The 24,100-nt window shown below is 39.1% G+C and overlaps 1 protein-coding gene across 1 annotated transcript in view; it reads right to left on the bottom strand.

Annotated features, from left to right (window-relative positions):
• The window catches only part of TMEFF1 (transmembrane protein with EGF like and two follistatin like domains 1), a 116,351-nt gene that overhangs the window by 57,281 nt on the left and 34,970 nt on the right, over nt 1-24,100 (bottom strand). The window lies entirely within an intron of this gene.

Consider the following 24,100-nt stretch of genomic DNA (forward strand, 5'->3'; position numbering starts at 1 on the left):
GAGGCATATGAATGAATGCTATTCCACACAAAATAATGTCTTATGTGTGGAAAACTGTTGGTCAAATGTTAGTCAAGAACCATTTTCACTGTCATCTATTTTTCTGTGGGTTTTTAAAAAAATGTGGTATGAAAGACCATTCTATCATGCAAATAAATCCTCTCTTGCCTATTTGAATGAGTTTACTACATCAGCAATATCTAAAGCACTGTGTGCATTTTAAACATTCTGCAATGCATACTGAAAATGTTCCTTGAAGGTAGACAGTTCAAAGCTGTGATCTTTACAAATACTTGTAACATATATGCATTTATTTGGTACCCTTAAAGTTAGCAGCTCATAGGATTATATTTTAAGTCACTTCAACTGTCAGAATGTAACTGAAAATGTACACTGGACTTATATGTGTATGTATTTTTCACCATTTGTATACCGCATTATCTGCCTTCCACTTGATCTTGAAGTATAATTGCAAGAGTCTGATGATGTTCTCTCTGGTCCTCTGGGTCTTCCTAATTCTAAAGGAAGACCTAAAGAACACCAAGCAGCAGCACTACAGATATCTCTTATGAAGCATTACTGCTGGAAACAGCTGGAATGGCTGTACTTCTAGTGAAGTGGCTTTGGAGCAGGCTACTTCCAAAATCTCCTAAACTAATTTGAAATATGTTTCATTTTGCCTAGAGATTATGGTCGGTGAGGTTTTGTGGCCAACGTGGGATTAGAAAAAGATACTAAGAGACTGTCAAACTCAGGTAGATCACAATAGACCTCCTAGTCCTAGTGTCTAGCTCCAGTGGAAAACCAAAATGACAGTGAATTAAGGTTTGGGTTGGGAACAGTATGATGGTATCCAGGTAGATAATTTTTTGATCTACGTGCATCTTGCCATTCTTGGAGATTGATACATTTTCTGTTCACAGACATTAAATTCTCACAATCTCATCTTCTTTGTTTCTCATATATTCTTTCATCCAGCTACACATCCTGATGTTAATCTCCTATCTTTTCTATCTAGGCTTCTAATTTTTCCTTTCCTACTTGTCCTCTGATTTTGCTCTCCAAAGGGGTATCTAGTTTATCTATCACACATTACCTATCACACTTCATTTCCTTTCACCTCCTATTCTCATCTGTTCCAATCGTTTGATCCTCTCAATCCTCCATTAACATATAGCTCATCTCATCTCAAGCAACAAGGATAAGCCTGCATACTTATTGCTGCTCTTAAAGTCAGACCTGAATAACTGCTTGCTAATGGGACTCCAAGCATCTGTGAAGATGCTCCTTTGCATATTTAGGGGCCATATTTGAAAATGTGGAAAGAGAAATGTGGTGAAAAACTCATCCAATAAGAGCCAACAACTGGAAATAAACAAAAATGATTGTTCATTTTTCAAAAGACAAGAAGTCACTGGTCATTTTCATCCAAACCAGCCAAGCACCCCAGTCATATAGGCCTATATAAAGTTGATCAATCTTAGCGTTAATATACAAAAGAGCCCTGGTGGCGTAGCAGACAAAAGCACTGTTATTAACATCAGCTGCCTGCAATTACTGCAAGTTCAAATCTCACCAGGCTCAAGGTTGACTCAGCCTTCTATCCTTTCTAAGGTAGGTAAAATGAGGACCCGGATTGTGGGGGCAATAAGCTGACATAAATATACAAAAGTATGAAGGCTATTGCCTAACGCATTGTAAGCCGCCCTAGGTCTCTGGAGAAGGGTGGTATATAAATCAAATTTAAAAAAAAAAACATTAAAAGGAGTCCCCAATAGAGAGAACTGCTTTAAAACTGATAAGGAAAAAAGAAAAATCAGGCATTCTTCATGGTTTATAAAATGTTATAAACAGTCTTTGAAATGCAAGGTTAACAGCTTTGACATACTAAAAGTGTCAAGGTTTAAATTGTTCTTCTAACAAACTGACCATATACTTCACTGTGGAAGTGTGTTGAGAGTTAAGAAGCAGAATTACACATTCTTACATCTAATCTAAAAGCTTGAATCATGGCAACTGCACCAAAATCTATTAAATTGAGAGGTTTCGCTTCCCATTCAGGAAGTCAAAATAAAAAATTAGTTAGGTTGTGAGTTAGAGAGTCGTTGGAATGTACCAGCTCTTCCCATACCAACTACAGGAGCTTCTCCCAAAATGTATTGCAATATGTCAATGAAGTCATATTGATTTATTTGGTACCCTTTGTTATCCTCAATCTGGATGATTGGGTCTTCATTGACATATTCTTCCATCTACTCTTTTTCTACTCAAAACAGAAATTCTATAGGTATTTAGTCACCAGCAACAAATCTGGTTTGAGAAATCTGGATTGATTTGTTCTATGATCTAATTTATTTTAATGCCTATCCATGGCATTCTTATGAGTCTTTTCTTAAGAATACCTGCACTATTGCTGCATATTCTGATCTTTGTAGGGGCACCTTTTGTATGGAATCCCTTGAGGGAAGTCACCCCTCTTAGAAGAATGAAATATTTTGAAAAATATTTAAAAAGGCAGAATATTATATTTCCCCTAAAAGAGAAATAGAAATCTTAAGGGAGACAGAAACTCAGCCCCAGCTCCCTGCCCCCAGCAGATATTTGGTATCCATTAAGAAAGACTGGCCATCCTATCTACAAGACAAAAGACCTTCAGCCCCAGGGTGATGGAATTAGCCCTCACTCAAGATCCAAACCAGGAAAAAGCCATTAAGGCACAATAGGAATTGCGCAATACCCTTTCAGAACACAAGCCTCTTCATTATATCATCACCCTCCAAGCTTCAACCAAACCTGGGAGCTCAAACAACTTCAGCTATGATCCCTGCATAGCCTCATGGGAGTCTGACAGTAGCCAATAGAATACACAGGAATAGGAACTTCAAGGGCAAGCCCCAAGAGAGGGTATAAATAACCATCACTCTCCGCTCCATGTGTTCAGCTGCCCAGGACCTCAAACCCATGTGTCCATCAATAAACCATCTTTCCAATCAGCCTCCATGTTTCCAGTGTCTTTCTCCCTGCTTGGAACTGAACCAAATGGATATTTCTTCTAACACCTTATTACAGTCAAACTCAAGGGCTGGAGGCCGGATCCGGTCCACAGGGTGCTTAGATCTGGCCTGCAGGGCTGCCCTGGAAACAGCAAAGGACCGGCCCATGGTGTATCTGCCAATGAAAATAGAACTTGGGAGTATTGTGTGAAGCCCTCCCAAGCTCCGTTTTTGCTGGCAGAGGGTTGCAGGAGGCCATTGCAGCCTAAAACAGAACTCAGGAACCCGTTTTTGCTGGCAGAATTCTCAGGTCACCATAGGTGTTCCCAACACGAATGACGTTGAGCTGATCACGCCCCTGGCCACCCACCCACCCTCCAAGGTCAAACACAACCCTGATGCGGCCCTCAACGAAATAGAGTTTGACACCCCTGCCTTATTACAATGCCAATAGTTTTCCTGTGGGTTCAAGTCCTGCCTTAGGCATGAAAAACTGGCTGGGTGACTTTGGGCCAGTTACTCTCTCTCAACCCAACCCATCTCATGGCATTTTTGTTGTAGGGAAAACAGGAGGAGAGAGGTGTTGGATATGTGTGCCACCTTGTATTATTTATTTTTTAAAAAAGAATAAAGGCAGGAAATAAATACATACATACGTATGCAAACAGCAACAATGGTTTCATTGTTGGAAGATGGAAAGGCTATGCTGTGAACACAACATCCTGGAGAAGGACTCTATGCAATATTTTATTTGTATATAAATAAATGATTATAAGATAAAATTTATTCAAGCTCAATTCTCCATCCTCCACAAGCAGAAAACATTGCTAAAACTGGATCAGATTTGAGTTGTGTGCCCAGGTTTAAGCAGCTGAGTAGGACCTGGGACAAGAGGAGTCAATAGATAGAGGAATTAGATGGGTAAGAGAGGAGCCAGCAGTTCCCAGGACAGACACAGCCCTGATGTAAATATGTAACTGCTTGGCTTCAGGGCCACCAAATGATGTGTGAAGTACCCATTAATTCAAAAGAGCAGGAGGAAAAAACTTTAACTTTAAACCCTTCAGGGGAAAACCAGTATTTTATATCTTTGCATTAGCAGCATCTGCAATAAAGACTGCAACTAGACAAACTGTATCTGAGAATTTTCATCAGTGGAACTGTGCTAAGCTGTTATCTGTCAAAAGATCTATGATTTACTCCTGAACCCTGACAGCAAGCTGAGCTGAAATATTCTGCTGGTTGTATTTGACTCACAAGCTGCCAGTTCCCCACCATCCATCCAAACGGACAAAAACTAATTCAGATTTTCTTCATTCCCCTCTAAACGTGGAATTATCCTCTCAGGTGAAAATGATCTCTCACAAACTACAACCCCAGAATTCTTTGGATGGAATCACAACAACCAAAATACTTAAATTAGTAATAAACGAAGTTTTCAATTGTTTCTTAATTTAGATTTAAGAACATTCAATATAATTCCCAAGTTATTTCTGAGAGAAGAAATAAATGGGTATGCCAATAAGAGTGCCTGATCATTCTACCACTTTATGTATCATCATCTGCTTCTGCTACTGAAGCCACCCATTCTAATTTTTTGCTGCACATCAACACAGAATTTCCATTGCCTGAATCACTTTGTCTACTCTGGCCTTCTATATATCCAGGCAAATTAATTCTTGCTAAATGAGAACTAAAAGACAAATTGATAGAGAAAGACAAAGAAGATTAGCTTAACTTCAGACCACTATTTCTCTTGTTATTATTGCATCCAATAATCAATTGTCATGTAGGTGTGATTGCTAGTAGTACGGATAATGACTGTTAACAATAAGGATTGATTTTTCAAAGAAAACATCAAGGGGGAAAACGTTAGTGGGAAAATTAATTTGATTTGGGGAGTGATTTTTAACCTAACCACTTTAAGTAATCCCACAGAAAGACAAATGAAAATATACAGTATGCTGAAAAATACAATTCTCTAATTCTGTGGATGGATAGGGAATTTCTGCAGGAGACAACCAAAGGCAGAAGGATGCGATTTATTTTCTTCCTTCTCTTCTAACGTAATGGTAACTTCTCTGTGAATCTAGGTAAGGAAAAATTTGTAGGAAGAAGTTTCAGAAAAAAAATTTGGTGCATATGCCCATCCTCATAATGGGTAATATCAGCTCTGCATTTCTATGTATGATTCAATAACACATCATAAATAATGCTTATGAGTCTAGAGGCCATCATCTGACGAACAGCTTAGGGTCATACAAGAGCCATGGATTTTTAAATGCTCTTTGACCAATAGAAATCCCTCTTTTGTAACATCTGAAATCCGCTTCTGAAATCACATCAACTTCAAAGACAGTGGAAATGTAGTTTCAGTTCAAGTTTCAAGAGTTAGCTTAGAAATAGAGAATCAAGCTACCAATCCCAGCCATTGGAAGCAGCATTTCCCCAGAGTTGTTCCTTCAAGGCAGGTAAGGAGAAGCAGAGCTAGTTCTACAAAGATCTGACATCAGATTGAATTGAACTTTTTTTTTTTATTGAAAAAGTTTTTCAAATACAAATTTCCCCCCCTTTTTTCCCCCTCCTCCCTAACCCCCCCTCCCCCTCCCCTCCCCCTGTGGCTTCTTCAAAATAAAACCCAAATTCATAACAGATTATATAATACTTTACCATCCCCTTGCTCCATCCCCCATATGCTGACCGTTTCTTTCTAATAATATTATTATATCCCCCTTATACTATACATTTCAAAATAACATTCTACTATAACATTATATAATAACTCCTAATTTAGCATAATAATATTATTATATCTCCCAGTTTAGCAATTTCTACTCATAATCTACCCTTTTTCTCCCCCCCATACATATATCTCTTAAATCAAATCTTTTATGTATATTAATATAACATTTCAAAGCAACCTTGCACTATAAAACTATATAATAGATATATCTCTTAACTCAAATCTTTTGCATATATTCATATCTAAACATAATATCCCTTTTCTTAAACTAAACAATCAATAAGCTAACCTGTCTCCACCCACTTTCCTACAGGACTACCATACTTAATAATTCTTAATATCTTTATTCTTCTGCCCACACCATTAAAAAGTATTTCCTTATGTAAATAAAATCCTCTTAAAATGACTTTAAGATTGTAATCCATATGATATCTTCTATAATGTCTTTCAGCTGGATTGTTAACTCCATCACCCATGTTAGGGTAACATCACATCCTAATTCCAACAGTATGTTCGGTATCTTCAATTACCATCTGCCCCCATCAATAGCAAATATCTTCATAAAAAAAAAAAAAAAACCCACCCGAGTGACTTTATCTAAATTATTAATTCCAACCACCGTAATAGGGTAACAACCAGATCTTCTGCGTGCCCCAATCCCATAACTCTCTTGCCTTGTAGCTCAGCATAAACGTAGTACATTTATCAAAGAATCCAAAAAAGATAATTCCAATCCATTCAGTTTAAGGCCCTTTTCACATCCCAAAAGTACAGCACTGCAGAGGTCTGTCACTCTCCTCAAGATAATATAAACCAATACTTTGCCTCAGCTATCTTTTCATATATTCAATCATCTCTTAGATAACTGGCATTACACTGTTGTTTAGTTTAAAAGTTTTTGTTTTTGTGAGACTGCTTCTTCTTTTCTTGACTTTTTGTGGGTTAGATCTCCATCCTGATTTCCTTTCTATAAATTGTATATCAACTGTTTGGTTTTCATGCTGATCTATAACTTGATCTTGTTGGTTTTGCTTTTGTGGCTTAAATCTCCATTCTGGTTTCTTTTCTATGAGTTGTATATCAACTGATTGATTTCCATGCTGGTCTGTAACTTGATAAGTCACATTAGAATCCAGAGCCGCCTCTCTTGTATTTATAAATAGTCCAGCTGAGACCTCTGAAGGAGAATCCAGGAGTGGCTCATCTACAAAGACCTCTGTAACTTGTTGTTTTTCCATTACTTCCACCTCCTTCTGCTTATCCTGAATTTCTATCTCTTGTTGATTTTGCTTTTCTTTATTCCACTCATATATTATACATGAAGATGTTGAACCCATTTTGAGAACCTTGTAGTAAAATTCTTCCGCTTTTTCAACAGTATTTAGTTGATATCTTTCTCCTTGATATCTCAATATTATGCCAACTGGAACATCCCACCTGAATGAGATGTTTTGTTTCTTTAGCTCAGTCACCAAAAATCCAAATTTCTTTCTGTCTTTTAACATCTTGGGCGGCAACTCTTTATATATCCAGATCTTTCTTCCATACAGTTGTAGAGTAGAATTAAAAGATTTTTGCACAATATCATTTCTTATTTCTTTATCTGTAAAGTAAATCACCACATCTCTAGGCAATTGCCTTTGCTTTGCAATCCAAGAATTTACTCTATAGGCCTTGTCAATCTTACAAGATACCTCCTCAGGATGAACCTTTAAAATCCCGGCCAGAACTTCAGCAGATATTTTTCTTAAATCATCTCTATTCTTTTCCTGTAACCCTCTCATTCTAACCGCAAATTCCGTGAGCCTGTATTGCATCATTGTAACTTCTTTTTCAATCCCTTGCTTTATATCTTCTGCATTGTAAGTCTCGTGACCAGCTTCCTTTTTAGACTTTACTTCTAAACTATTGTCTTGAATATTTATCAAATCATTTTCAATTCTTTGTATTTTATTATCCAAATTATAAATCTTATCATCAACTTCCTCCATTTTAGACTCTAATAACTTGATATTTGTATCCATCTTTATAACTATTTCTGAAAAAGCATTAGTCACTGTTACAATCTTTCGTTGCAAATTATCATACTTTAGTTGTATCAATTCTTTAATTTTCTGCCTAAATTTTTCAAGATTCTGGTTCACAGTCTCGTGATGTCTTGCCATTTCCTCCAGGACAAATTCTTTTAAATTAAAGCCATTCTTCTGAGTCTGTAAGCTCGAAACTTGTTCACATAATTGTAAATGGGGGAACCCCCCCCCCGCTGCTTGTTTGTCAAGCTTTATTAGTTTTAACGCCATCCTGCCACACAGACAAACTCTTTTTAAAGAAAGAGAACTTCTCTCCAAACAAGATCAATATCAAATCTCCAAGAAAAAAGAAACTTAAAATAGAAATTTTTCTTCTCACTTCTAGCCAGCACTGTTTATTCTGCTACTTTGTAGCTTGTTACGGAAGGACTTTCGCTTTCGGCTTTCTTCCTCTCAAGACTCAGCGGTCGCCATTTTAAACTTTTTTTCCTTCACTTAAGAGCGCTTGTAAAATCGTTAAGAATACTTGCGATTTAGGGTCCCAAGTCCAAATCTCATCCTCTTTAATTAAACCATCTATTGATTTTCGTTAAAAGGCTTGGTCTCGTCGCCTGGCTCTGCAAAAGGCAGAGGTGTCCCGAAGCCCGGAGCAGCGGCGAAGAAAATAGGGAGCCTCATCCTGCTTCGTCCCCAAGAGTAAAACAAAAACTCTGGGGACTTCGCAGAGGGCTCTACCTGCCCTCGCCTGCTCTATCTCACATTTCATTATGGAAATGGAGTTTTTCGAGCCACCTTTCAGCTGTAAAGGCGGCTCTTTACAGGCGACGGGGCTGGCGGTCCCAAGAGACCGTCTGACAGCGACCGAATTGAACATTTTTGATGGGATTCTTTGACTCTTTCTATATGGAAAAAGTCTACTTGGGAAAACTGTTTTCCTGCAGGAAGACCAAACCTCTTCAGAGCATTCTCCAACCCTTTTTCATTAAAAGGGTAATAGTGCTGGAGAACCTAATGTGACTATATATTTGTCCAGTAGATAGGTAGGTAGGTAGGTAAGAAGATATAATTATTATCAGTCTCAATCCATCAAGTATGGCACAGAGGCCTCACTGACTATCTATCTATCTATCTATCTATCTATCTATCTATCTATCTATCTATCTATCTATCCCTACCTACCTATCATCTATCTTCATCATTCATCCATCCATTACAGACCCCCCCCTCTCACTCACACATCCACAAAATCTTTCCCTTTCCCTCCCTCCCCCCCCTCCCTGCCTACCTACCGTATTTTTCGGAGTATAAGATGCACCGGAGTATTTATTTATTGTATTTATTGGTTCGATTTATATGCCGCCCTTCTCCGGAGACTCAGGGAGGCTTACAATGCGTTAAGCAATAGCCTTCATACTTTTGGATATACCTGCTTAGTAGGGCTTTCGGGGGCCCCCTAAGCAGTGTTCTTTTTTATACAAAGTCAGCTTATTGCCCCCACAATCTGGGTCCTCATTTTACCTACCTCAAAAGGATGGAAGGCTGAGTCAACCTTGAGCCTAGTGAGATTTGAACTTGCAGTAATTGCAGGCAGCTGGTGCTATTTAATAGCACTTTAGTCTGCTGTGCCACCAAGGCTCATATAAGACACACCTTAGTTTTTGGGGAGGAAAATAAGAAAAAAGCTGATTGGCGGGTGGATCAGCCTCCCGGAATACCACCAATTAGCTGTTCCCAGAGGGGAATTTTAGCAACAGGTTCCTTGGTTGTGAGCTCTGTGCCTTGCTTTTTTTTCTGCCTCTGAAACTTCTGAAACTCTGTTTCAGAAAAAAACTTTTTTTCCTGCATCTAAAAGCCTCCGAAACAGCTTCAGAAAAAAAGCTTCTGAAGCTCTGTTTGGGGGCTTCTTTTCGGAAGCTTCGTTTCTGATGCTTTTTTCAGCCTCTGAAACCTCGGTTTGAGAAGCTGTGCGGGGCTACATTCGGAGTATGAGATGCACCCAGATTTTCACTTTCTTTTTGGGGGGGCAAAGGTGCGTCTTATACTCCCAAAAATACAGTACTTACACACACACACACACACACACACACACCTCTTAGTCTCTCATACTAGATCAGACAATATTCTGGTAATATAGGGGTTTGGACTAGATGACCTCCAAGGTCTCTTCTAATTCTGTTATTTTGTTATTCAATAATGATGCTTTAACAATATGAACTTTTATCACCAATTGCTACATTTCATTGTGAATAAATACAGATCGTGTGTGTGTGTGTGTGTGTGTGTGTGTGTGTGTGTGTGCATGCTGCCAATGGAAGACCTCTTTGCACTGTTATCAATGAGTTCCAGAGTGAGAGGAGCTGTAGAAAGAGGCAGGAGAAGGAAGGGAATGAAGATGGTTCTCCAACATAATGTTGTGTCCGTAGTTAAATGTAGAAATTGCATAGCTGTGATCTTTCTTTTCTCAGAGAAAATGTCTTGACACAGGGAAAGGGTGGCAAGGAAAAATTGAACCAACTAATCTCTCCCCCCACCCCCCAAAAAAATTCGACAATCACTTTGAAATGATATAAAGCAGGCTTGGCAAAAACTTCCTCTGAGATTCACAAAGTGCTGTGCCTCAGGAGTTTCTCTTATGCCATGGTGCTGTAGTTTCATGGCTAAACTGCTCTTGGGCAGAAACGTACCCTAGGCTGTGCCTAGTAGGACAATGGCTAACTAACCTCTACTTGAATGTGTGGGGAAGCAAAACTCTGATCTTCATCAAGTCAGTTCAACTGTTACAGCAACTCTTCCAAGCTACTGGCTACTGCAGTTTGGTGCAGTGCCCCCCCCCAAAAAAAGTATTTTCTTGAGAACAGCAAAGGAGGCGCAAAGCCAGCATGGCACATTCCACCCACCTGGTTGGGATTATCTGCTCCCCTGTCAGTTCACTTAGCAGCAGTGCCAAAAATTATGAAATAGCAAGGTCACATAATTGTCCATCTGGTATCAGCCAGAGAGAAAGAGGCGGGGCTTCCCTCACAAAATACAAACCACTTTGGCTCAGTGAAGATTAATTGCCATTTACCTTATCCCTTCTTAGAAGTGTCACCTGAGTTGCCATTTTAATTAGGCATCCAATGCTTCGTTGGCTAAATGTTAAAAATGGAATGCCTGGATTATTCTTATTGTATGGCTGCTTTCTTTTTACCTTTAACAGCATTATCCACACAACACACCAATGGTCTTTTAATAGGTGTATACATATCTTCAATTTACCTTGTTTCATTCAGAATTTTCAACCAAAGTATTAGACTTAGCATCTTATCCAGTCTGAAGAACCTGATTTTTGTAATTTAGGAAATTAGAAGTAGAATTTAAACACATGATGACCATTGTTTGTTTTTTAAAAAAAACTTCTAACAATGATACAGTATACATAGGTAGTCCTTCGCATACAACCACAATTGGGATCAGAATTTCTGGCGTAAATTGGTGCGGTCATAAAGCAAGCCATCTCATGAACAGACTCAATTTTACCATCAATTTTATTGCAGACATTAAACAAAACATGTAGTCGTTAAGTGAATCATACAGCCATTGAGCAAATCCAGATATAGGAGATGATCAGCTGAGACTGAAGGAGGGGTCAAATGTGTCATCAGTCTTGCGCTCACAAAAGATCTAAGTCCAACCCACCTTGAATTCCGTTGATTCTTATCTACCACCAATTTGCTTAACCATTAGTAGTACAAATTCTTGTAGTGAGCATTAGCATACAATCAACCTATATTCATTTATATTGCCTGCACTTGGTATCAGCTTTCCCAATTGACTTTGCTTTCAAGGGTTGGTGGGCACCATGTAATCAGCAAATTTCTTAAATGAAACACCAGGACTGAAAGAAATCCAATGGGAAATTTTAGTTTTAACCTAGGCCCATAGACTCAAATCTGTGGATTAATGAACTAAACCTTTAATTGATTAATCAGTCAAGTCAAATTATAAACCAGCAGGGGCAAATCTAAATCAATGGGACACACTTCCTGAACCTATTTTGGTTCAGCAGGATGTTTGCAATAGACCCATATTCATATTAATATACATTATTCTCAGAGCAGTGTTGTTATTGGCCTAGAATATACATTATATCCTAGAATATACATTATATCTATTACGTTTTTGTGTCTTTTTTTCTGATTTTAACACTTTATATGAAATATATGTGTGTATTACTTCATCTTGATTCTAACATTTTAATTGTTTCCTAATTATCTCTCTTTGGATTTTAAAAACTAATCTGTCTCAGATTAGCTTGCTTTTTGTTGATTCTACATTTTCTCCCCCTATTATAGCTCACATTGATTTTCTTCAGTGAAATATCCACAGAGAAAATATCTCAAGTTTGTATTCACAAACAGATGGTTTCTTTCCATTTTTAAACTAAAAATGGATAATCACAAAAAAACTAGTTATTAACAAGATGTCAGAGGAATAATTCGGCATCTTATTCACACATGAAAAAAAAACTGCAGCTCAGAAGAAGTTTGATCATTACTGGCCTTATGGACATAACAAAGGCATGAAAAGTTCAAACATGCTTTTAACAAGATTCTACCGAATATGTTCTTAGAAATGTTTCAGTTAGTGGAAAAGTAGATCAAGCAAGGACAAAGCATGTGGAGTATGAAAGTTCATCTATCTATCTATCTAACTATCCATCCATCATCATCCATCATCCATCCCATCTTTAGAAAATGATATATTAAAAAATAATAATGCTACTATGTGGAAACCATCACTAAATTTTATATTGCAATAACAATATTCTTTCTGTAGTGAAAATATTGCATATAATATGCAAAAATGATGTTGGATCTCAAGTGCAAAGCTTTCAAAGAGTATTAAGCCCTCTAAAAGTCTGATTCATATACTCTACATGAAAACAATTCTCTGTGTGATTAAGAAAGAACAACCCACACTTGCTGGAATCGTGTCACATACTAACTTACTTGTATTGGGAGGAGGGCATACAAAGAGAATCTAGAAATGCTGAATTTAATGCAGCAGTAGCACTATTTTAATCACTGTGGGATCCCATCTGCACAGAACAAATTCTCCACGTCCTCTTTAAAGATGACCAAAATTATTCAGTTTTCTACAAGTAGCATGCATTGTAAATCAGGTTCAAATTGCAGTTAGAAACAATGAGTAGATGAAACCCCATCCTATAAATTTCAACTTATAATTACAATAAGAATGCCAATAAGCTTTTAAATATGGTAAAGATAGGGCAGCAGAGCAGTAAGGAAGTTGTTTAAATCCAATGTTGAGAGTGCACTGACCCCTAGAGCATAGGAGAAATGCATTATTATTCAATTAGCGATTGGATAAGAGGGTAGAGATAGTCCTCAACTTACAACCATTTATTTAATGATGGTCTGGAATTATGACAGCCTCAGAAAGACCATCGGAAAACCTTGCACCACCACCAGGGTCAAGTGATTGCAATCTGGGTGCTTGGCGACTTGTTCACATTTACAACTGATTGCCAAGTGCCGGCTTCCACAGAAAGTCAATGGGGAAGCTGGCAGGGAAGATTGTAAGCTGCTTCTGCTGCTGACTAGTAAAAAGGATTCCCTCCGACTCTGGGGGCTGACTGAAAGAGCTGCCTTTTGAAGGGAGCTGAACTCCTTTAACAGGGTCAGAAACTGAGCCAGAATCCTGAAGGTTTTGGTTAATTACCACTTCATTCAACAACCAAGATTCCTGTCCCAATTGTGATTGTAAGTCAAGGGCTACCTATAAAGTTGAACTTAAATCCCGCTAATAGGATTCAGTTTTTTTAACAGAGAGATTAGCACTGTCTTCTCTAGGGTGTTTTCTTTTCAACTTCCCACTGTAGAATTTAAACTGGAGCTGGAGACAATTAACATTAGTATCATACACATTCAGCTTTACAACTCGTTCCCAACTGACTGTCCATTTTATTAACTCTTACCCATTTGGCATTTCCTGATATTAAGCTATAATGATATTCTTTTGTCCCTTTTGTGTGTGTTTTTTGTTCTTAACAGATTTTTTTTGTAGTAAATCATGGAACTGTCCAAATCAAATTATCTAATCATGATGGAGAAGACTAAAATCAGCATTGCATACATGACCACAATCCTTGAGAAAGAATTGTTGGGTTATGGATAGACTATTTAAAAGAAGGAAACCTCCAGTTCACAAAATATTTTTGTAGGAAAGACAACCTTATTTCTCTAAAAGTCTGTGCTTCCTACGTTTAAGTCCTGCTTCAACTGAGTACATTTGTAAACCAAGTATTTGATTTATACAATACATCTTGTGTATAACATAGACCTAATGTGCACATATCTGCTTGCCACTAAACAGATAATAGATACACTATTCTATGTGCACTGAGACCAGAGACTCAGTTTTGTACGTGCAGAACTGATGCCACTAAACAATCTAGTTCTAATAGATACACTATTCCATGTGCATTGAGTCCAGAGACTCAAATTTGTGCGTACAGAACTGAAAATCATCAAATTAAAATGTATACTGCCTCTCAGAAAAAAGTACCAAAGGACTGGAAGCAGTGAGAAAATTTTGAGCTTTTATATTATCAAGCTACAAAGATAATCACAGTTCCATTTTAATTAGAACAGCTCTGTTTTATGCAGATGATAAGAATGATAATACATTCTTCTGATCAGTAGAAATAAGCCACCAGGAAATATATTGGTTTTCCTGGGGTTTTTTGTTTGTTTGTTTTGTTCAAGAGCTCCACATCTCAAACTATTCAACCCAACCTAAGTTGGATAACATGAATGCTTCTCATGAAATGTGCCGCCACAAAAAAAAAAACATGTTAAAGAAGTACTTCTTTTGACTGGTTGGAAAACTCAGGGCATTCAATTTTCCAGGATTTATTATTACACAGAAAGAAGAAATACTTTTACCCACCATGCTTAAGTTTATTCATCCTGATCATATTCTCACATTGTTAACTTTTATACAATAACGACGAATATTTTCTGAAGAAAAAGACACTCACCTTGATTCCTCCATTATACCTCTACAATATCATTTTTGAGATGTGCTAAATAGAACTGTATTCCAAGTGTAATAATAGCTTTTATTTATATGAAGGTAAAATCATTGAGTCTTTTCCTAAGGTAAGTGACCTGAAATTTATGTTTTTCACGATACTCATAAAATCAGTTTCCATCAATTACAGTTCCACCTGTATGTTACTTAATATCAGCACCAAGGATTATGTGAAAATAGAATGAGAGTAGCTCTGATGTGCATTGCAACACGCTTCTGTACCTTAGTTATGAGAAGGTACATGACGACTGATGTGCAAAGTTCATGAAAACAATACCAATTACCTTTTCATTGCTTCTGACAGACAATAGCTTGCTTGGGAATCCCAGATGTGATTATCTATTCTAATATGTAACAAAAGTCTTGTTTCTCCTGGCAGGTTCATAAAAGTAGTGCCTTTATAAATTTTGCTTCATTTGCCAATTTACACTGGGAAGGCAATTTGATTACCATTACTCTTGAAAAGAAGGAATAATTTGGCGTAATTTGGTCTGATGTTTCTCTGAAAATAGAAAGCATAAGTGTCAGACTTTACAGTCTCAATTTGTGTTCTTAAAATACATGTTCACGATTCCCTCTGAAGTCAAGAAGACTTTTATCCTAGGGAAGCATTTTGGCTAAGAGCCAGTAATATCTTCCTTGTTAAAGCAACCTTGGAATATGATATTATATCCCTTTTGTCCCCTTTATTGGACGAAATGGCATTCATATGCTCTTATAAAGCTTAATCTTCTTTATAAAAATGAATTAGCCACTAAAGCAGTAGGTAGTATAATAAAAATTGCAGATATTATCTAGAGAAAGTTGAGCATCTGAGGTTTCATTGAAATTAGCTATACCAAAGTATTTCCTTTGATCCTCATAGGAATGTCCTGCCCTGCATCAGAGAAAGACTGTTCCCAGTCCCCTTACAAGACCATTTCAGGGTAGCAGACATTAACTATTTGGCTATAATTCAGTGCCACAGCCATATGCCAGAATGAAAAATTATTGGGGGTGGGGGGGCGGGGTATCTTCCCTTATATCTGCATTTGAATACTGTACAATTATGGTGTTGAAGACATGGAACATGTATGAAGCATATTCTACCTAAATCCACTGCAGGTGGTAAGTTCATCACTTGATGTTTCCCAGTATTAATAAGTATAGATATCAAATGCCCTGGGAACATGCCCAACAAACTGGATAAAAGTAATATATGAAAAGGAAGTAGAGTTATGTCTGGTCTGATCTGATCTGGTTTTTATCAAACATTTATTTGAATAGCAATAAGCGACCTAGGAACATTTGACATATGAGTCCTGTTCTATGTCGAGTGTTAATGTGAACTGCATTGATTTCTAACATGATATGCACCTTCCCAATATTATGATGAATGTGTGGAGGTGCCTGGACATATTACACACAATTTTAGTTCCTACTCAGCAAGGATTTGGCCAGGTAAATCATGAGGCGTAATCAGTTGCTCTATTTTAACAGGAAATTTGGGGGTTATAAAACGGCAGGAAATCATAATAAATTCCTATCAGATTTGACAGACAGATTATCAATTTCTAATCTTTTTTCCACTTATCACCATCCCACACAATCATCCTCAAAGTGGATAAGCCTTCGCTACAATAATGTTCTAAAAGCCTATAAGAAAAGAGGTTGCACAAATCCACCTTTACATAATGAGAAAAATTCCAGCTAGGAACCTGAAGTTAATAATTCTCAACAAGATGAATTCATATATCCCTTTTTTTATTCCTTCACCACAGGATGAAATAATCATTTAGTACTGCTGCTATTATGAGCTGTGGTGGCGCTGTGGTTACAATGCAGTATTGCAGGCTAACTCACTACTTACTCCAGGAGTTCGATTCTAACTGGCTCAGCCTTCCATCCTTCCGAGATTGGTAAAATGAGGATCCAGATTGTTGGGGGCAATATGCTGACTCTGTAAACGGCTTAGAGGGTGCTGTAAAGCATTATGGAGCGATATATAAGTCTAAGTGCTATTGCTATTATCACAAAAGAAGAATGGAAATGTTTTGGATACATGTCTCTAGTTGTTGGATGTTCCTTATAAATTTAGTGTCTTTTATTACCCCAAGATTACTCTTGAGGCATATCTTTCCCAGTTTTAACATAAGTAGCACCCAATAATGCTTCATAACTGCCATTAAAAAACAAAATAATCTTTTTCTCTGTTCCTACATCATAGAATAGAATCACAAACTACACCACACACTTTAGAAAGAATAAGAAAGCTCCCCCCCAAAAAGATAACCAACAAAGATTATTTCTATTTTATAAGCAATAAATAAAGGCCCAAATTAAATCTGGTCATAGAATTCAGCTGTAGCTACCATATTTCCCCGAAAATAGGACATGTCCCGAAAATAAGGCCAAGCCTGATTTTTGGGGTGGACCTAAATATACACCCTTCCCCCCTTTCTCTCTCACACACACATGCACACACAGGTCCCTCACCCCCCTCAACCCTCCAAGGCAGTCACATCCCTGCGAACTCCTGCGCCCCCGACCCCTTTTGCTGTCCACGGCCCTGATTATAGACCTCGAGCGCTCCTGCTCCTGCTCTTGCACCATGGTGGCAGCATGAGTCCACATAGCCCGCACTACCGAGTGCCCGCCACTGCAGCCCCAGTACAAGCATCACCGCCCCAGGGCTTCCTTGGCAAGGCAGCTACCGGCGGCAGAGAGGGGATGGCTGAGGTGCTACAGGTGTTGCTGCTGCTGTTGCCTGCAGAGGCCTGGTGACCCCCTGCAGCCAAGCTCAGCTGCAGGCGAGGACCATTGGCCGTGGCTGGGCCAACCGAGCTGTGTCTGTCGGGGCTCCCCTCGGCGCGGCTGCGTGGCTCCTGGAAAGAATAAACTGGACCTGCGGGAGGAAGGGAGGGTGGGCAACGGTCCCGCGAGGCTCCCTTCCCCAGGAAGAGTATGGCCAGATCGTCATCCAGTCCGGTGACTCCTGAGGCGGAGGGCCTTCCCGGGCTCACCAGTGGGCGCGCCGGTCGGGGATCACGGGGGGATCGAAACAGAGAGGAGCAGGAGGGAAGGGGAGGCCTCTGGCGACTGTCACCATAGAGTGGGAAGCACACTCCCAGAGCGGCCGCTGCCCTTTCTGGGGTTTGGAAGCTGCAGAGGCAGAGTTTGGGGGAGAGAAAGAAAAACTTCTGCTGCTTCTGCTTTTGGCTGCATGCAAGGAAAGCAGCAGAAGCAGAAGAAGTATTTTTTTCTCTCCCCCAAACTCTGCCTCTGCGGCTTCCCAAGTGGAGGTTGGGACAGGCACTTGCGCGGCTTGGTGCCTTTGGGCTGCTCGTGTTCTACACACACACCCTGCAGGAAGGGAGGGGCTTGATGGTGGCACGCAAAGGGAGCCTCTCTCTGCCGTACTCCTGGCTGTGAGTGCACAGGCCGCCTGGGGCTTCCTGCACCCCCAAAATAATAACCCCCCGATAATAAGGCCAAGCCCTTATTTTGGGGTTCAAAAGAAAATAAGACCCTGTCTTATTTTCAGGGAAACACGTTATGTTCAAAAGCTTATCTTTTGTTATATGAGCATGTAACTTTATCTTAAAGTTACGAAATTCTGTAAGCCTTGGTCATGGAGGGACCAACATCCTAGCTTATTAGCAGAATCCATTCTACTCATGCTATTTCTGAGATGTTCCTATGTTCCCTGACAACAACAATAATAATCCATGTACCATGGATTTGGTTACCAAAAGGCCTAGAGTCTTCCCACACTTCTATTATTTTTTTCCTGTCAGCTTCCAGTTAGCTCCTCCACTGTTTGCATGATTTCTTCCGAGAAGACCCAGCAGAATTTTAAAAAGCAAAGACATTTGAAATTTGAACAATTTCCTTTCTGCTCCTGCTTAAAATGATGTCATTTAAATCAGATCGAGAGGCTAATGTATACCAGTTCTGAAGCCCAAACAAAGAGTAAATCAGAAATGAACCAACAAAAGTAAGATTGCTTCATGCCTTTGTTTATCTTCAACTGTAAGTCAAGTAAACAATAATAATAATACACTGCCATGTGATTGGATAATCAAATGCCCAGAAATAACGTAAGTCACAGAAACATCAGAAGCTTTGTGCAAAGATTAATGGCAGAATGGAAGACACAGTTCCTAGTCAATGGTGATAGGCTGGGAAAAGTTAATATCAAGACAGGAATGTTTAAAGGAGATTCACTATCCGCACTATTGTTTATCATTCAACTGATTCCTCTGTCAATAATATTGAATAATTCAGGCCATGGCTATCAAACATTAAAAACATCTGCCAAGCTGTCCCATTCCTTTACATGGATGATCTGAAGTTGCATGGAAAATCACCCTCTGAAATAGAATGGCTGCTCAATACCATCCATATATACAGCCAAGATATTGCAATGAGTTTGGATTGGGAAAATGTGCCACCCTCACCAACAACAGGGGAAAAAATAGTGAAAAATGAAAAAATCAAGATGTCCGATGGAAATAACATTAAGAGTCTGGATGAAGACAATTGCTACAAACACCTAGGCATCCTTCAATCTGACAGCATCAAAAAGAATGTTAGAAGTGAATACATCATGAGAGTGAGAAGATTTTAAAATCCAATCTCACTGGAGGAAATACCATCAAGGGAATGAACACCAGGGTAGTTCCAGTCATGCCTGGAATAGTGGATTAGAGTCAAACACAACTGGATAGGAAGACCAGAAAAATAATGACAGTGAATCATGCCCTTCATCCATGCATCAGTGTTGACAGGCTCTACTTACCAAGGAAAATAGGTGGACATGTTGCAAGTGCACCAGACAGTTGAAGAAGAAAAAAGGGCATTGGAAGAATACCTGAAGGACAGTGATGAAGATGCACTGAAGCTCATATGCCATGAACGCTTATTGAGTAATGGAAAGACCAAATTGGCCTACAAGAATGATCAAAGTAAGAATAGAAAGGAAACATGACGTGGCAAGATATTACATGACCAGTAGATTTAAAAAAATATAGTAGGCCAAGCAAATAACAACAATACCTGGAAACGGCTAAGGTGCTAATTCTATCTGCACAAGACCAAGCTTTAAGAATGAACATATACGGTCAGGGCCGGATTTTCCTATAGGCTAACTAGGCTTCAGCCTAGGGCCTCAAGATCCAGAGGGGCCTACACAGTGTGGGATTCTGGGGGTTCTAGGTGGCTCGGCCGAACCCTTTGTTAAATTGCTGGCTCCCCCGCCCCTCCGCACCACTATTTATTGCCAATAAATAGTGGTGGGCGAGGGGCGGGGGAGCCAGCAATTTAACAAAGGGTTCGGTGGTTTTTTTTGTAATTTTATTGGCCCCCGGAGCTTCAGCAGAGGCTAATTGGCCTCCCGGCTCTCAGCTGATTTGTCTCCGCTGTTTTGCTCAGGGCTCTTCTGCTTCCGTGCAAAGAAACGAAACTGAAACTGCTTTGCTGTTGCTGCAAGGTTGGAAAATTAGGCAGGCAGAATTATTTTCTTTTTCCTCACCAAAAAAGGTACGTGCAAACAATGGGAATTTTAGGGAAAAAGAGAAGAGTTCAGGATTTTAAAACACAAAAGAAAAAAAAGCTGTATTTAACTAGGGAATTGTAATATTTGAGATACTATTAATTGTATATTTCTGAAAGCAGAAATGGTTAAGTTGTGGTTTGGAGGAATATATGGGGGAAATTATTTGGTTTATTATTATTGGTAAATATAATTAATGGATTTGTAAGAAATTGGATTGCATGGAAATAATTGGAATATTCATGTTCATATTGATTAATATACAAAAAAGGTAGTTATATAACTAATTGATTTATAGTAAAATGTTGAATTTATATTAAACAACTAATATTACATAATTAACCAATGTGAGGATGGATATAAAAATAGATGACAATGGGAAGGGGTATAATATAGAATAGAAGGGAAAAAATGAATTTGATTAAGATTAGAGATGAGGATGAAGGTAATATTGGTTTTTTACAAAAATAGATGAGGAATAAATATGGCAAAAAGGAAATATAGAAATTGTAAATTTAATTGAAATGACTAAACACTGTTTAAATTTGTGAACCGGCCAAATACTCTGTTCAAAGAAAATACATTGTATGTTTGTATGTGTGTTTCTAATTATTGTTATTTATTCATATTTGTTCTCTTTTATTCTTTAAAGTTTAACAATTCGTTCTTTATCTTAATATCTTTATATTTGTTTGGGGTTGGCTTTCTTCCCTTTCATCTTTTTTATTGTATAGCAATCTTTCTCCTCAAACCTACCACCTCTCTTTTCTTTCCTTCTTACTTTCTCTTCCTCCCCCTCTTCTTCTCCTCCCTACTTCCTCTTCCTTTCTCCTTCTCCTCCTCTCTTCCTCCCTCTCTCTCCTACTCTAATTTCCCTTCCCTTCCTTCATCCCTCTCTATTGCTGTATCCTTTTATGCATATGGACTACTCAGAGGGCTGAAAAAGTTATTTCTGACTGGTCCTTGCACTTTTGACCAGTCCTCGAACTTACGACTGTCCTCACATTTTACGTTTTTGCCCTATCTTGTCACCATGGTGAAGAAAAGCAGTTGTGAAATGAGTGACATGGTTGTTAAGAAAGCTGCACGGGCATAAATGTGAGGATGGTCATAAGTGTGAGGACCGGTCAAAAGTGCGAGGCCCAGTCAGAAATGACTTTTTTCAGCCCTCTGGGTAGTCCTTTTGTGCATATGGACTACTCAGAGAGCTGAAAAAGTTATTTCTGACTGGTCCTCGCACTTTTGACCAGTCCTCGAACTTATGACTGTCCTCACATTTTACGTTTTTGCCCTATCTTGTCACCATGGTGAAGAGAAGCAGTTGTGAAATGAGTGACATGGTTGTTAAGAAAGCTGCACGGGCATAAATGTGAGGATGGTCATAAGTGTGAGGACCGGTCAAAAGTGCGAGGCCCAGTCAGAAATGACTTTTTTCAGCCCTCTGAAAAAAGTCTATGCACATAGCCACACCCACCCGGTCACATGACGAGCTACCCACGCCTACACAGTCACGTGACCAGCTAGCCACGCCCACCCAGTCACATGATTGCCAAGCCACACCCCCAACTAAGCCACACCCACATAACCTGTTGTTAAAAAATTGAATCCCACCACTGGTGAAAGGGCCTCATAAGTGGAATAGCCTAGGGCCTCTTTCAATCTAAATCCGGCCCTGTATACGGTCAGAATTGAGAAGATAGATAGCAAATGCCACCTCTGCAAAGAAGCTGAAGAAATGGACCACCTAGTTAGCTGCTACAAAAAAATCACATAGACTGACTGCACATAACAGCATGACAAAATAGTAACAATGGTGCATTGGAAGATCTGCAAAAAATACTTTTTCTCTGCAAGCAAGAATTGGTAGGGCTACAAAATATCAAAGTAACAGAAAATGAAAAAATTAAAGTGCTCTGTGACTTTAGAATTCAAACAGACAAGCACCTGATACTTAACACCCGAGACTGAACAACTGTTGGCAAGAAAAGACAAAATAGTCTGGATAGCGGACATTGCAGGACTTAGAGACAGCAAAATAGAAGAGAAAGAACTGGAGAAAATCACAAAATATAAAGATCTGCAAACAGAAGTAGAACAACTGTGGCAAAAGAAAGCAAAGGTAGTACCAATAGTAATAGGTACCACAGATGCAGTCAGAAAACATCTGGAGCACCACTTGAAAACCATAGGTTTGACAGTGACAAAATTACCATCAATCAATTGCAAAAAACAGCTTTCCTTGGAACAGCTTACATCCTATACAGTGGTGGGATTCAGCCAGTTCGCACCACTTCAGAAGAACCGGTTGTTAACTTTCTGAGCAGTTTGGTGAACTGGTTGTTGGAAGAGATCATTAGGGCAGAAAACTGATTGTTAAATTATTTGAATCCCACCACTGATCCTATAACAATATCTTTAGCATCATCAAACAACATCTGCCTATTCCAAGTTCCTAGGAAGGTCTTGATAGATGGATAAAGATGTCAAATCCAGTCTAAACATCTGGCTGGCTGTGTGAAAAACCATAATGATAATAATTTAGTAAACTTGCATGTCATCCAACTCTCAATGACTCTGAACAGCTCACAAAAATGAGACAATAAATCAATAAGCCTTGGTAGTACAGTGGTCTAAGGCACCCTGTTATTAAGCTGGTTATTAAGACCAGCTGTCTGCAATTACTGCAGGTTCGAATCTCGTCAAGGCTCAAGGTTGACTCAGCCTTCCATCCTTTCTAAGGTAGGTAAATTGAGGACCCAGTTTGTGGGGGCAATAAGCTGACTTTGTATAAATATACAAAACGATGAAGGCTATTGCTGAGCACATTGTAAGCCGCCCTGAGTCTCCGGAGAAGGGCGGCATATAAATCAAATTTTTAAAAAATGCATAAACTAAAGGTAAAAGATGGCAAGTGTGAGGAAGGGTCCCACTTTCTCTCTTCAGAGCATTGAATAGCCGTGGAGAGCCAAGTCTCCACAGCTATTTTAAACAGCAGCAGAGGGAGGCCATCCAGATCACAGCAGACTGGACTTTGACAATTCTTTGCTTTGTGGAATTAATTTGGTATATCGGACTGAGGAGAAAAAACCTCCCTTAGTGAGTAAAATCTCTTGGCAGGCAGTTCATGGTTTGCTGCCAATACTGTTATCTTAAAGGAATTCCTGACTGTTTGATTCATTAACTCCTGGCTGTCTGTTTGTGTGTGTGCGTGTGACGGGGACAGAACAATTATGTTCTTCAATTGAAGGGACCTGGAGCAGTGGAGCATGTCAATGTCAATGAATGAAGTTGACTGGGCAGATGGTCTCCCATATAACTGGCCACTATGTCATGGAAAAGGTTCCTTCTTAGGTCAGGGACTGTATCAGTGGTGGGTTGCCCCTGGTTCGCACCGGTTCTATAGAACTGGTAGTAAAACCGGCGGGAGACTCTGCCCACTGACCCTGACATCATGAAAATGCTTCTGCGCATGCGCGCGACCCCATTGCAAACCGGTAGTAAAGGTAAGTAGAACCCACCCCTGGACTGTATACATTCTTCAGCCCTTTCTTGAGTTCTCCTATTTGGTTGCACAAACCAAACATATCAGGATACTAGAACCTGACTCTCACACGTGTGCAAGTAGTACATGTCAGATGTACTGCAGGTAGTCCTCATGAAATGTCCATTCATTCAGTGACCGTTTGAAAATACAACAGTTCTA

The sequence above is a fragment of the Pantherophis guttatus genome, chromosome 3 (assembly GCF_059756535.1).
Source record: "Pantherophis guttatus breed Tessera chromosome 3, ASM5975653v1, whole genome shotgun sequence".
Classification (NCBI taxonomy): Eukaryota; Metazoa; Chordata; class Lepidosauria; order Squamata; family Colubridae; genus Pantherophis; species Pantherophis guttatus.